The 12,647-nt window shown below is 38.0% G+C and overlaps 1 protein-coding gene across 2 annotated transcripts in view; it reads left to right on the plus strand.

Annotated features, from left to right (window-relative positions):
• The first annotated feature begins 795 nt into the window (after window positions 1-795).
• Window positions 796-12,647, plus strand: part of LOC134586729 (phospholipid scramblase 2-like) — a 48,768-nt gene continuing 36,916 nt past the window's right edge. Inside the window, exon 1 of one of the 2 annotated variants that reach the window (XM_063442487.1) lies at window positions 796-884. The gene's annotated coding sequence lies outside the window, so the exon portion shown is untranslated. Of the gene's footprint in view, window positions 885-1,220; window positions 1,300-12,647 lie in introns of those variants that run through there. The other variant, XM_063442488.1, reaches the window with a different exon arrangement.

The following is a 12,647-nucleotide window of genomic DNA, read 5'->3' on the forward strand; positions in this document are numbered from 1 at the left end:
GGGCTGGGTAGGGTTAGTCTGGCATGCATTCACTCTAAACCAACATACCACCTTTCTGATGAGCAGGTTTACCCCTTTTATGGGTTATTATTATTTATATAGCGCCAAAAAGGTCGATATATATTCAAAATAATTTTAATCTGCCTTGTAATTTAAAAAAAAAAACACGTACACAAGCTTTTAGTTAGCTATCAGTTAGGGCAAAAAAAAAAAAAACACCTCTATATGACCAACTTAAACATATGCCTAAACAGACTGTAACACTGTCAAATTCACATTTTGCTGAAGCACAGTTCACTTTAAGGATATTTTTTTGCTCTCCATATTCTCACTATTGCACAAAAGCATGACAGACATCCTGTAATGTAAACAATACTTTAACCCCTCCCATTACCAGGCCATTCTCTCTTCCACGCTTTTATTATGTCACCTTCCTCTGTTACCATTTATCATGATGAAACTACTCCATGTTTTCCATTCTTTTTAGTAAACAGTGAATTTGGCTGAGTTACAAGAAAATGCAAAAAAAAATAAAAAATAATAAATTGCTCTAAATACCCATTTTTGTCTTAAAACTGGGTCCTTTTTTTTTGCAAACTAGCCTACTTTAGCTAAAAAAGAATATATATATATATATATAGTTGAAAATAGTGATTTAGAAACCATAGCTGCCTTCCACTAGCCCTTCACCCTTCCTTATCTCCTGACCATCCCCCTTTACAAGCTATTTTCTAATTCCATATATATCTGCCTCCTCTCTCCTCCTCCTAGATTCATCTCCCCGGGTGACGTCTTGGTAACTAGCACCTCCCGCCCTCTCTCTAGTAATAGTCTGCTCCCAGCTCTGATAAACAGACATTGTCTCCTAGTCACACGGGTTATAGGTGAGTGATTTGATTCTCTCTACGTGTTACAGTATCTCCGTATGTACAGACGCCAGGGCTGGGGAGGTTTGAGGCTGGTTACTTTACCTGTTAGCTATTTGCAAAAAAAAAAAATATATATATATATATCTTAGTTTCGATTGTCTATTTGCATTCATAACAATATACCATGTTGTGTATTGACTACAAGCTGCATCACTGGCTGTGTTTGTGATCCTGTATTGCTTATTATTGGGAAATAAAGAGGGGGGGAGGGATTGGTGAGTGTTGGGGGTGAAGGGGGATGGGACGGGACTAATTAAGGGACTCACATGGTGAATGGACTGATTGTTTCCAGACCCTCACATTACTAACGACACTAGATTCAAGGAAAGTTTATAAACACCACTCCTTCTTATTGTAAGACCAGGCACAGGTAGGTTTGTTTGATATATTTTTATTTATTTAAAATGTGTCCCATTTTTATAGTTTTGGACGAAATCTCTTGTTAATACACACATGCAGTAGTTTTTGTTTTTATTGAATTATATTTGTTATTGATAAATCTTTGCTAGACTAATTTTTGCATACTATAGTTTTCTTATGAGGTATTTCTCATGTGACCACTGACCAGGGGGTACTGCTGGTGCCACCTTTTGTTTTTGACTTTCAGTGTTATCTGAAACAAAGTGTTTTGATATTATAGGTACTTGGATAGGAGGTGGGGGTATTTCATAATAGCAATGAATTACAAAAAAAAAAATGCTGCATTTGCTAGTTAACTGCTAAGCTGTGAATAGTGTTTGGTAGTATTTATCGATATTTTAAAAGTTCTGTGCGTATATATGTCTTGCATTTCTGTATCTTTTGTCCACATCAAACTGTGAGGGTCGGTTAATTTTTCATTAAATTGTTCCTTGTATAATCTAACTGCATTCCAGATTTTAGGCTAAAGTAGAAAATTAAAATCCAAGTACGCCATGTTCTTATTTTGGCGTAAAACTTTAAAATGAACTTGAATTTCTTCCAGTTCACACTTTTTAGTGAATAACTAATTGTGATGGATGTGGGAAGACAAGGTTATGGTGTTAACATTACAAGTTGTAATTAGTTGTCTAGCGGCAGCTGCGCTAATAGCAATCACTGGATAAGTAATTGAAGTCGCACCGTTATAAGGCTGGCGTAAGTAATGAAGGGTGAATAAATTGGGTCCAGATTCTAGGACACTACAAGATGACATATCTCACTGTGTATTGGTGGTTGCTACATTCCCACTCCCTCCCTGATACAGTTGCACTGAGTTATTTTCCTGTATTACACAATGTGATGTCATACTGTGCATTATCACATTTTTGAGACCATGGTCTGTTTGTCTAAAATATGAAATCTATCAATCCTAACTGAATTCCTATACTCCATTAGCCTATAATCTTATGCTCTCTAGAAATTTGCTTTGCCTAGAGGTTGCGTGACTACACATCCATTGTGTTTAATTTTTTTTTTATTTTTTTTGTGACTATAAATTGGCAGAATCCCAAGCAGTTTGTATGTGAATATTTGCTTGAACATGCAACTTAATTAATGGGAATCCACACCACCCAAACCAATTTTTTTTTTTTTTTTTTTTTTTTTTTTTTTTAACATTACAGTATTTCGACCTGCAAAACAAATATATGGGTTATTGTACATCATCATGCCAAGAGCTGATTTATCCTATTTAATGGTCAACTGGATCTATCATCCATAAACCGTGGATTACAAGAACAGCTTTAGATTAGGTATCACAATTTAATTGGTGTTTTGTAGTAGTAAAATCACCACTGAATATATAGATGAAAACATGGAACCATTAATAAAGGTTACTCCCCCTCCAATATGGCCACTGCACTGTATGCACTTCAGCCACACCCCAAACTAAGTACAGAAAATAAAGACCCAAAGGCAACGCAACTAGATGCCAAGTGTGCACAGGAATACTACATATAGTTTATTAGAAGGACCAAATAGAATCAAGCGTGCCAAAATGTCCTTCAATGTTTTGGCATTGACAAAGGGGAAAATTGAAAAATATAATTTTCTTTTGGTTCTTCAGATCAATCTTATTTAGCATCTAAAAGGTCAGAGTTGGTTTCTGTGTTTGGATTCGAGCCATAGGTTAACAGCGCAGAGTTCATAGTTTTTGTTTTGATTTTTGTAACCTTTCCTCTATCTCTGTAGTGACCACACCCCATACTAATCTGTATAGTCTCCCACAATACCATCTGTGTGGCAGATGCTATGTTACCGCTTTGCTTTGACCATGTTTTTTTTTTGTAATTTTTTTTATTATTTTACCGTTTGCACAGAGGCTGGCCATATTTGTCAAGAGAAATACAGTTCTATACAAAGTGCTAAATTACTGAGGAAAAAAACAACAACAAAATGGCTAATTTTGCCCCAGTATCGCGCCTGCCTTACCTTGATAAATGCAGGCCTATACACTGTCTTGTCCAATGTATAGAATAAATCTTACTTTCTGTATGTAAAATCATGCTGTGTTTTGGTAGGAAATGCACAATTAAAAATTGCAGGTCTCCCAGTAGCCCAAGTTACGTTGGACAGTCCAACATTTGTAGTTCTTTCCTGCTGTCTTACTATAAGTAACAAGACACAAAAAGGGAGAGATTTCAATGTATTCATCTTTAGAAGTCACTTTTGAAATCTACTTTTTTGTAAATTAAATATTCTTATGATTTTTACTTCATCAACAGAGGCTATGCAGTACAGGAGTATTATTTACTGATAGTACTCTCTTGATCTTTTAAGTTAGGTCTGTTGTGATCATCTGGAATAGCAAATGGTGTAAGAGATGGGTTTTTACCTGTGGCTGAAAAGACTGTTGTAAAATATTTTTGCCATAGTTAGAAAGGTTGAAGAAGTTTGCATCTGCCTATGAGTTTATGAAGGCCATTCCTATACGTGCAAGAGAATGCAGTTGTTGTTATTACCATTTATATACCGCCAACAGATTCCTTGGCGCTTTACAATATTATGAGAGGGATTTAACTGTAAACAGGACAATTACACGAAAACTTACAGGAACAATAGGTTGAAGAGGACCCTGCTCAAACGAGCTTACCGTCTATAGGAGGTGGGGTGTAAAACACAATGGGATCGAAAATAGCAATCAAATAAGGTGGGAGTGAAGCAGAGCTATAGGAGAGAGTAGTGCTGCCCTTTAGGAGAGGGCAAGAGACAGGTAGTTCCAGTTTGGTTGGTGAAAATAAAGATTGGTTATGGTGATCAGATAAAGGGAAAAGGAGCGTTAAATGGTTTGTGTGGGAGGAATGAGTTCCAAGAAATGTTCTTTTGTGTATGTTCAAATAAATCCGCTGAAAGATCAGAGAAGTAAACTAGAGACGGCTGTTTTGAGGTATTGGAAATGTTATTGTTAACGTTTTCTATGGGATGGAATAGTGCAGCATTCACGTGTAGATAAATGAAAAATATCTTTCTTAACCTGTTGCTGGCTTACCCTTTCCATTTATTGGCAATCACAGCTCATTCAGTGTTTTTACTTTAACCCCTTAAGGACCACACTTCTGGAATAAAAGGGAATCATGACATGTCACACATGTCATGTGTCCTTAAGGGGTTAAAGGAACACTATAGCGTTAGGAATATAAAATATGTATTCTTAACGCTATAGAGCTCTAGTAACCTTTAATGGTGACAAGGGCCCAGTTCTGTGGCGAATAACTGGTTAACCATTTATTTGCTTACCTTAATCCAGCGCCGGGCTTCCTCGGCACTGGTGACCTCTCCTCCTCCATCAACATCAGATGTGCATACGCGGCCAGAGGCGCGCGCATTCAAACCCGCCCACAGGGAAGCATTACTCATTATTCCTATGGGGATCCTCAATGACCTCCAGTGTCAAATAAATGCGATTTTTACTCCGTGTGAAGCGGCCTCTATTGGCTGTCAGGGAGACAGCCACTAGAGGCTGGATTAACCCTTGTGCAAACATTGCTTTTTCTCCTAAACGGCCATGTTTCAGCTGCAGGGTTTAAACTTGGGGGACCTGGCACCCAAACCACTTCATGGAGCTGAAGTGGTCTCGGTGCCTATAGTGGTCTTTTTAAGTGTATGGAGTTTTTTGTAATATGCCCCCATTTGTTACATAGGTGTCTAGGTTGAAAAAAGACTAAAGTTCAACTTCATCTGTGAAACCCATTCTTTTGTCTGATAGGTTTTTAGTTTTTGTTTAATATATACAAGGTAAAAGAAAAAATGCACAAGATGTGGGGGTGGGTTGTTGGGGAATAGCATTCGTTTTTGAAAATGCAAAAGAGGCATGCCATTTGATTCCCTGCTTGGAGCCCCACTGAGTTAATTTGAAAGCATAACAGAGGGATCTGAAGTGAGGCTGTCATGCATTCCTTTATGGCATAAAGTTTAGGCACTGGAAGCCCTTTTAGTTAAAGCAGTTAATGAAAGGACCTTAACAGAGTACTCCCTAGCGTTGCAGTAAAACATTTACCCACTATCACAAGTTGTGATACAGTGCTCTGTTGTCGGTGCACAAAATAAATTTATTTTTGTTTTGTCATATTTAATTATTTCTTCATTGATTTAGTTAAAGGGGCACTGTAGGCACCCAGACCACTTCAGTTCATTGAAGTGGTCTGGGTGCAGTGTCCCTTTTGCACCTAGTACTGCAATGTTAAACATTACAGTTCCAGAGTCTGGTAGACTGCCCTCAGTGGCTGTCTACCAGATAGCCACTAGAGGGCTTCCTGGATTGAAAACGACCTTTGGTCTGGTATCTGACACTGTATATGCTCACACTCTACATGAGGACGTCAGCATCAGATTTTTTTCCCACGTAGGAAAGCATTGATTCACTGTTTACAATGTTTACACTAGGATTAATCCAGCCTCTAGAGGCTGTCTTACTGACAGCCGCTAGACGCGCTTCCCCTCTTCTCACTATGAAAATCACAGTGAGAAGACGCTGACGTCCGTGAGAAATACTTTCCTATGGACTGATTGCGCGCGCGGCTCTTGCAGAAGCTCAGCGCTGGAGAAAGGTAAGTGTTTAACGCCTTTAGCCCCTTTAAGCCCAGTGGGAGTGGGACCCTGAGGGTGGGGGGGACCTAAAGTGCCCTATAGGGCCAGGAAAATGAGTTTGTTTTCATGGCACTATAGTGGTCCTTTTTAATGTTTTATAAATGTTTTACCAGTTACTCTAATAGAAAGAGCTACCTCCTCTTGGGCTTGTTTGCTTGTTTTGTACTTAACGGGTTACTCTAAGCACCATGACCACCTCAGTGATTTTAAGGTGGTTATGGTGCCTAGAGTCTGTATGTGCAGTGTTTTGGTTTGAAATGCTGCGCATACAGAAATTAACCCTTCTGCTGGAGGTGTAATTCCACCTCAGGTGGTAATGTACAAATAATAAAATGTAGAAAAACACAACTGCTTGTATGTGGCCTAAAAACATCTACACAACCGGTGTTTGTGGAAAGTTAATTTTCCCAATAGGATTTCTATGGGTGAGTTTTGCTTTGAGCATGTATCTATCTACACAGTGTTGATCCTATTGTATTTGTCATTCTTGTCAACACTGGTCCTTATACTAGTTTGATTGTGATTCCAGGGAATGTTCTCATGTCCTGTAAAAGAAAGAATTCCCATGAGCAATGTATCATAATATTGCTTCCTTCTGACCTCTCTACTCAAAACAATCTATTTCTAAATCTCCCTCTTAAATTTTGCAATTCAATTTCACTTTCAGAATTTTTGGAATTTCTAAATTCGCCTATTGAAGCCCAAAATAAATATATGTAAAACCAGTTGGTTTACAGCCATCCTATAAATACCTGGTTGTTGGTATCTACTGGTAATAGTATCCACAGCAAATAATAATTAGGATTGCATTTGACTCAATGTCAATTAGTAAGTGCTAATGGTAATTATTAATCTCAGAGGCTTATCTCACACACATTACTGCTATTAAGTAAACTATTTTACATTTTTCCTTAGAATTTGTGTCTTGCATATCTTATCTTAGAATTTTCTCTACAATTTTTTTTTTTGTTTGTTTGTTTTTTAGAGATGGGAAGGCCTGGGGATGTGGAGAGGGGGGATGGCAAATATCCGCCCCCCAGAAGTAATAGGCTGTGCTATTGTACATTAACGCACACTGCATTTTATGTTCTCAATATAACAAAATGACTTAAACAGGATTACGCACTAAAGTGAGAATTCCAAGTGAGTTGAAAGAATATTTAAAGGGACACTGTAGGCACCCAGAACACATCAGCTAATTAAAGTTGTCTGGATGCCGTGTCCTTATTTCACTTAGTGCTGCAATGTAAAACATTGTACAACTGCAATGTTTACATTACAGCTCTAAGTCTGCCCTCAGTGGCTTTCCAACAGAAAACGGACCTTTGGTCTATTATTTGACGCTGGACATCCTCTTGCTCTGCATGAGGACCTCCAGCGTCAGATTTTCCCCATAGGAAAGAATTGAATGACGTCAGCGTGGGAGGAGCATGGGCGGAGCCTGATCCAGCGCTGAGGGACATCGACGCTGGCTTCAGATAAGTGGCTGAAGGGGTTTTAACGCCTTCAGCGCTGAGGGAGGAGGGTTGCAAGAAAACGGGGGAGGGAGGGGGGGGGCTCTATTGAACCTATAGTGCCAGGAAAACTGCTTTTGGTTTTCTGGCACTATAGGATCTCTTTAACCTCCCTAGCGGTATTCCCGAGCGTGACTCGGGGTTAATTTTCGCTGCCAGAAGCGGTAACCCCGAGTCACGCTCTGGGTAGATAAGATGTACTTACCTCCGCCGCGATCCGCTCGGGAGGACTGCCTCACAGCCCAGGCAGCCCTCCCACGGCAAATCAGGCCCCCGGGGGCCATGTGATCGCTCTCAAAGAGCGATCACATGGCCCTCTATAGCTGGCTGTGGATCTGCCAGCAGGGGGACTGTTTGAAATATCAGACAGTCCCCCTGCTGGTGGGAAGTATAAAAAAAATAAAAGACAAGTGTAAAAATAAATTAAATATATTTTTATATATATATATATATATATATATATATATATATATATATATATGTGTAACGTCATACAAAGTGTATTTTAATATTAATATAAGTATATATATTAATATTAAAATACACTTAGAATGATGTTACATATATATAATATGTATATATAATATATATATATATATATATATCTAATAGATGTACATATATATATATTATATATAAATACGTATAATTAAAATAATAAATAAAATAATAAAATATTGAAACAAAATTTAATATAAATTATATATGCATATGTAATTTCATTCTAACTGTATTTTGTTATTAATATATATATATATATATCGGTAACAAAATACACTTAGAATTACATTCTATATATATCTATATATATATATATATATATATATATATATATATATATATATATATATATATATATATATACATATAATTACATAAAAAATTACATTAGTATACACGTAGAATTTAAATACCTATAAATGCATATATATTAAAATTCTACATGTATATTTAAATAATCTTTTAACGTAATTATGTGATTTGATTAATTAAAATTTGATTGACATGCCTGACATGGAGGCGGAACTGGGCGGGTAATTCAAATGCAAAAAAATGGTACCGCTTTTGGTACAAAATTCCTGATATAATCATACCGCCAGGGAGGTTAAGATTTCAAGCCAAAGTAGCCAAACAAGATGCATAGCTGACTTTTTTGCAATTCAGCTATTTTTGGCTTTGAATTTTAAATTTGTTTGGAGTTCTGACTTTAGTGAATAACCCTGTTAAGCTGTAAGAGTACTCCCGCTCTACATTTTTATTTCAATGTTTGCAAAACATTCCCTTTTTTTTTTATATATATATTTTTTAATATATATTGGAAGAGAGGTGGGGTGGTAGATCTTGTACATATGCTTTTAAATGTCAACTAATACAGATCTTCCCATTTACTCAATTTGACAAAATCTAGAATCTTTTGTTGACAGAGTAGGATGCTAGAGGTCAAGTTAAATGACCCTGTATTGACACAGACATACCCACTCTAATGGATAACACTTCCTAAAAAAAATGAGAATATGATAATGATATATGAAGTATTTAAGTGCTTTAGGAGCTATTAACTTAATCATTAACTCCTTTCGAGATTTTGAGTGATAAGCCGATACAATAACATACCTAAAGATTCTGTTTTTGTCTTGCTTACTGCAATGCTGTTGGCTTTGCTTTCCACAATAGTAATAGTAGTAATAAAGTATTTACCCAGGAAAGGTACATTCTGGGGATGTTACCATAGCCCAACATCCAGGGGTTGCTACTCATTTTATCTACCTCGGAAGGATGAAGGGCTGAGTCAACCCTACGGATGAAGCATAAGCCCACTGAGCTATCTCACCGGCCTAGAAGTGTATATATATAAATATATTCCTTCCCTATAATGCTTCATTGCCAGTCAGTACGCAGTCAGTCACTCGTTTCTATGTACTCCCAACAAATGCAAAATGTACTTGCTGTAGGGTTATTGTGCTGTGCACCTGCTCTGCATTTTCTATGCTGGAGAGCAGGAAATTTGCCCATAGGAGGGTTCTCCCGTTGTACCCTGCCAATCAATCCTTGGCATATATTTATATATCTTAATTTGTAGGGGAGAAACCAAATGTTTGAACTTTTTTTTTTTTTTGTCCTAAATTTTTATTTTTTAAAAAAAATATTTTCACTGATATTTTTTTTATAATAAGGGCCTCGATTATAGTTATTTTGAATAAGATTTTGAAATTACATATTTTTGGATAAACTTTTTTTTTTTCAAGTTATTAAAACACTCAAAATTATATCATATAGAAAAAAATATATATCAATATGCTGTAGTTATGGGGCCAGACCTATATTGGAGCCATCTGACCGTAAACTGTGAAATCGATTACAGGCAGTGTGATACTTTCTTGGCTCCATAGTGCTTCCAAGATTGCGCTGATATGTTGTAGCCAAAGCACATTAGCATACCAATTTTGAATGTTATCACTGGCAGTCCGAGTCTTAATGGGGCCCTCACATCACGTGATATCTGCCCCTCTGCAAAAATAAGAGCAGTTTGGTTCTTCAGTGAAACTAAATGTTTTATATAATACTGTTTTTTGACTGAAAATGATACCGGAGAAACTGACGGAAGCCAAGCACAGAGAGATGGACACAGGTTTCTTCAGGAAGGAAGAGATTCTTTATTGGATCACCGATCGGGACTCAGAGGGACTAGCGTCACCAAAATACAGCAAAGTCTGAGTACTGAATACATAGAGTACATTCCTTATATAGCACTGTAGCTCCTCCCACAATTAACTACACCCACACATACCCTTAACCTATTTAATGAATAGAGTCTAAACTCATCCATCCGGTCTAACCACGTGGCTCATCTGATACAAAGGAGAGGGACGCGTAATTCCAGTTCTTACATTCCTGCACCTGGTCAGTACAGTGATGACAGTATCTTAGCTACGTGTTATTAACTAACTGATACTACAAACACATATACATACATATGCCTTGTGGCAATCTTAGCCTGCTAAACTTGTATTTTACTGGAATTACATCACATTCCCCCCTTTGATGCCTCTGATATTTCACAATTACTTGAGGCATCACTTAACCTTGGTTTGCATATACCTCAGGTTACCATGAACCAGACCAGACTTATCTTATGATGTGAATCTTCAACATTCATCTTCTTGCATTGGTTCTCCCTGATCTAGAGCCTTATACTTATATATCGCCATTATCTGTGCAGCAGCCTTCCTCTCTGCTATACTTCCTATCAGGCTTTGCACAGACCTAACTACTAAGGGTATAAGACACGGTAGGAGTAGACACAACAGTAAAATCAGTAGGACTCCACCTACCACTGCCTTAAGCCCTCCAAACCACTCATACCAGCTACCAAACCAACTACTTGGATTGTACCCTTTCCATACCTGAGTAGGCACATGCGCTAGTTTAACCATATGGCTAGTAAGCTCAGCTATTGCTTGCCCTTCGTCATCTATTTGAAGACAGCAATTACTTAGGTTAAACTTCCCACATACACCTCCCTCTACTGCCAAAAGGTAATCCAAGGCTAATCTATTTTGGTAGACTGCTGTCCTCATCCTGGTGTTATGCTTCGCTAGAAGATTGAGTGCTTGTGATGTCTCATTTGTGATAATCTCAACCACCGCCTGTAATCTTATAATACGGTTGAGCATATAAATAGGGGTTCTATAACCAAAGGTACCATCCTCAGCCCACGTGGCTGGCCCATAGTAATCTATAATACGCTGGGGAGGCCATTCATCATCTTCCCAGGCGCCTATCTCTATGGGTCCCCTTTTCTTCCTATGATTCACATCATACACTTTAACACCTAAAGTCTCACCTGTTTCAATCGGTAACAAGAAGAAGGATGGTTTGAGCATACCCAACACACATGCCCCTTCCCAGTCCTGTGGCAGCTCCGAATAGGCTTTCTTACCACAGATCCAGTACAAATTTGCTGGGGCTCTCCAAGTAGATGTGATGGATAGATCAAACCACACATCCTTTAAATTGGCATATCTAGCAAACGGGTTAGATGGTTCTGAGACATTTGAAGCCGACCACCAAGTTGTATTCTTTGTATCATCATCATAAGCTTTTTGCCCTAGACAAGTTAATTCTCCTACAGAAGTATTATACATTATTCCTTTCCTTGCTATGCAAACATAACCTATGATGGAGGTCTTTAATCTCCACTCAGATTTACCTCTAACACTCATATGATAATCGGCTTGTGTAGATATTAATTGGTCAACTGCCTCAGAACCGGACATTACCTCCTTTGCTTCCCAAGGCCATTGGTCTCCCATGTTAGTACCTCCACACACATAGCAGTTGGTAACATTAAGACTACCGGCAATACTTTCAGCTAAATCGATGAACAGGTTTTTAGCATTATGGGGGATCTTATTATCTATACTCATCTCTTCGTAAAAGGAATGGTATACTTGATGAGTCTGGGAGGATACCGTATCAGTCTCTATTCCTATAAACAATAATGTCCCAGGATCTAAACCCGTCCCGTATATTTGAAACCCAAATAAATTTCCATACTTATCTAAGAACTTGTCGGGGTTATTAATGAGTATATGGACTGGGTTGCATTCCATAGACTTACAATAAGGGCTAGTCGGCAACTTAGTCACTATCATGTCTTTGTCTACTGTCTGTCCCCAAGTTGCCCACCCCACACAAGACCAATATGGGCAAAAGTTATAATCTCTATTTGGGCATCTAGGACTTACATATTTATTTTTGCTACTGGGACAAATATATTTATCGTTAGACCCATACGTCCTCTCCCATCTAAGATCCCCACATACATTCCACGGCTTTCTACCACTCGATATCGCTTTACACGCATCAAATAGCAGAACACCCGAAGAATGTACGGATTCTAACACCGTTTTATTAATTAGGGTCCCCTGAGGATCTCCATTCCTGAGAGTCAACCAGATTGTACGAGGTTGATACTCCGGACTGAAGCACTTAGGTTCTCCTACTCCTAAATGGCACACACTATAATCTATATTTAAGTATCTACATCTCGATACATCTCCTTTACACTCGTATTGTGAATGCCAAATTAGGGTTTGGGAAATATGGTTACCTGTTCTCGTAGTCTTAATGCATACCTCACAGCTAGGAGTGTCGG

The sequence above is a fragment of the Pelobates fuscus genome, chromosome 2 (assembly GCF_036172605.1).
Source record: "Pelobates fuscus isolate aPelFus1 chromosome 2, aPelFus1.pri, whole genome shotgun sequence".
Lineage (NCBI taxonomy): Eukaryota > Metazoa > Chordata > Amphibia > Anura > Pelobatidae > Pelobates > Pelobates fuscus.